Here is a 3499-nt window from a genome sequence, read left to right as displayed (position 1 = left end):
CGGCGGCCTCGCCGGCGTGACGGGGATTGCAGCAGCAGGAACGGGGGAGATGCATGTGTCGCTGGGAAAAAAATGAATGGACAGGGAGAAGGATAAGGTCGGGCTGGCTCATCTCGTGTGGGACCCCCGCGAAGTGGGAGCGCGTGTGAGCAGGCGACCGGCCGAAGGTTCGGCCGGCGCACCGTCTCCAAACGTTTCCCTATGCTGTTTGGGTGTTTCTGCTTTTACAAGGGAGCTGGATAACGTTGACATATTGGAGATCACTGCCTCATGCAAATTTCAAATGATATGCAAATCTGTAATCCATGCAATTTTTAGTTGACTAAATAACATCATGATTTATTTATCTTGAACAATCTCAGTTTAGCTGCACATCAGTCAGTTGATGCGAAGTTGGCGTCAATCGATTTCTGAATGAATGACCTCAAACAAAAAATTCAGCTGACTGGTTTCTAGCCATTCCCGAACAATCTCGCGGGGTGGGGGGTGTTCCACCTAAACGCACTACTCAGATACCACCAAGTGGCAAGTGTTACAAGGCCTCGTCGTTGCAAGAGGAGTGGGGACTTGTCCCTTTTTTTCTTCTTCGTGGTTTTTGTTTTCCCGACGACATCGACGAGGTGGCGGCATCGATGGTGCGTAAAGAGGAAAAATAATTGGCTGCTTGCCAGTTGAAACAACGATGAACTAGGTATGAAGTTGTTACCTGTCCACGACAAAATGAAAAGTGACCAAGTGTGGATGACCGCATGATCATTATCATAGTAAGGATGAGCTATCATTTGCCATGAACTCTTTTACCCTAATCGTTTCTTTTAAACAATGATGGACTCATGCCTCTTTCATATTTGTATCTCATGAAAACAAGGTTGACCTTGTTCTTTACTAGCTATGGTAATTTCTCGGGGACGAGCAAGACTTAATCTTGAGGGAGTTGACGAGTCCAATTTAGGTGATCATTTTACTAAATATTTTGTGCCTACATAGTAGGCTTTGTGGAATTTTACCACGTTCGCGCACTTCTTTTTGTTGATGTTTCTGTTTTTTGTTGATATTCTGTCAGGTAATGTCTTTTGGACCAATTATACTATAATGGAAGAAATCATGAGAAATGGTAGTGGAATCACATATTTAAAGTGATAATCGCCTACCATAAAACAATCAAGTAAGAAGGCCAAAGAAACAACCGTCACCATGCTTCTAGAGCAAAAGACGGCGTTTGATACGACCGCGCTGGAGTGCAGCTGCCACCGGTAGTCAACTATTTCCACCCCTTTGAATTGGATCGTGGATCAGACGAACAGAGACACCGGAAACTCATCCAAAAGTCAGCTAGCCTCCGGAGTTCATCTGGAGGAGGGATTGGCAAGGAGAAGAAGGGGATATTCCTCACCATGCACAGGGGAGGTACAACATCAATACCACTGTCATCATCATCATCATCCACATCCTTATCATCTGCAACATCAAGAACCCTAGTGGATCATCTTGTGTATCATTTGAATCATTCATCCATGTATGCCATTAATTTTGCCATGATGATTGTTGTCCCTATGTGTGAGTAGACCCCTAGTTCTCAGGGATATGGATGAACTTGGTATGTGTAGGATCTGAAACATTATTATGGATATGAGATCCTATGGTGAATGCTTAGTTTAATAACTTTGTGAATGTTGTGAAGGGGCCACACTCAGTATTTGTGCCTTATGGCCACAAAGTATATCACTATCTTTGTAAAGGGCTAGGTTATGGAGGTAATTTGAGATGACAGCATGATAACCCACAAGTATAGGGGATCGTTTATAACCCTTGTTGATAAATAAGAGTGTCGAACCCAATGAGGAGCTAAAGGTAGAAAAAAATATTCCTTCAAGTTCTATCGACCACCGATACAACTCTACTCATGCTTAACGTTTGCTTTACCTAGAACAAGAATAAAACTAGAAGTACTTTGTAGGTATGAAGGGATAAGTTTGCAAGATAAAAAAGAACGTAAAAATAAAAAGTATGTGTTGTTCTAATTAAAGTACAATTAAATTAGTATAGAGAGTATGGATTAGTGGTGGTAGGATTTGCGGAATTGTCCCTAAACAATTCACTATGTTACTAGACCGATAGCAAGTTTTTATGTGGGAGAGGCCACTGCTAGCATGTCGTCCCTTATTTGGAATCCTATGCACTTATGATTGGAACTATTAGCAAGCATCCACAACTACTAATGTTCATTAATTTAAAACCCAACCACAACATTAAGATATATATTGGTCCCCGCCCAATCCTGTATGCATCAATTTCTATGGTAGGAAGAATCTTCTGTCACCCTTGCCCTCCAATGCATAGTCCTATCAACATACAACTAACCCTATGGTGTGATCCACACGCATGCTCATATGATGGGCACCAAAGGACAACAACATAACCACAAGCAAATTAAACCAATCATAGCAATTCACCAATTACCGGCAGGACAACAAAAATCTACTCAAGCATCATAGGATGGCAACATATCATTGGATAATAATATGAAGCATAAAGCTATTGGAGATATGCCCTAGAGGAAATCATGTATGATGATATGTCCTATGTGTTTATGAATAAAGATAGTCCTTGGATGTAATCAATGATACTTGTTGGCAAGTACGTGACTTGTCTGTGAGATCATGTGTTGTATGATACATCCAAAATTGTCCCTAGTCGCAAGTGACGTGTGGGCACACGTCGGACTAGACTAGCATATGACAGGGTGGATGGCTCAGTCTCACTAGCCATGGAGCATTGGATGCTAACCGGATAATATGGACTCGGAAGGATCTGGTCGGATTCTACATAGTTGAATCCGAGACGAGATAAGGTCCGAGTTGGACAGACCCAACTATGAGACACAACGATATGTCATTTGTGAGTCTCTAGTACAACATACATTCTATGTCCTAAGACCTGAGCTTACGCATGTACTCGGGATGGTGACAGACTTGCTTTGGGCCGACCAAACGCTACTCCGTGATTGGGTAGTTACAAAGGTAGGTTTCGGGTTTGTCCAGACCCATGTTGCGAGACATGGTCGAGCAAGATGGGATTTGCCCCTTCGACCAGGAGACATATACTTTGGGCCCCTCATGTGATCCGACCAGGATAAGCATGGCCATACTACAAGGATTATGAGATAATCCAGTTTGTGGTTTGTATCACTGGAACGATAAAGAGGTTGGGCTAGCACAAGGATGACAGTCTCGCTTTGAGCCCGACAACATATATCGTGAGGCAAAGGGAACAGATGTGTGACACATTGTACAGGTTCACCTAACCAGCTTCATAGTCTTCTTGGTGGTCGGCACGCCTTGCTAGAGGCTGCTACCAACCGTGCAGGTCGGAGGTGATCCGAACTGTGACCAAGCCGACTTGAACCTAAGGGGTCGCGCGCTTAAGGGAAGGAACCTACGTGGTCGGTTCGGAGGACACTGGTCGGATGTGATCCGAGCTGGACTTGGAACGCGACCGA

This window comes from Triticum dicoccoides, chromosome 3B (genome assembly GCF_002162155.2).
Source record: "Triticum dicoccoides isolate Atlit2015 ecotype Zavitan chromosome 3B, WEW_v2.0, whole genome shotgun sequence".
Lineage (NCBI taxonomy): Eukaryota > Viridiplantae > Streptophyta > Magnoliopsida > Poales > Poaceae > Triticum > Triticum dicoccoides.
This window is presented reverse-complemented; position numbering follows the sequence as displayed.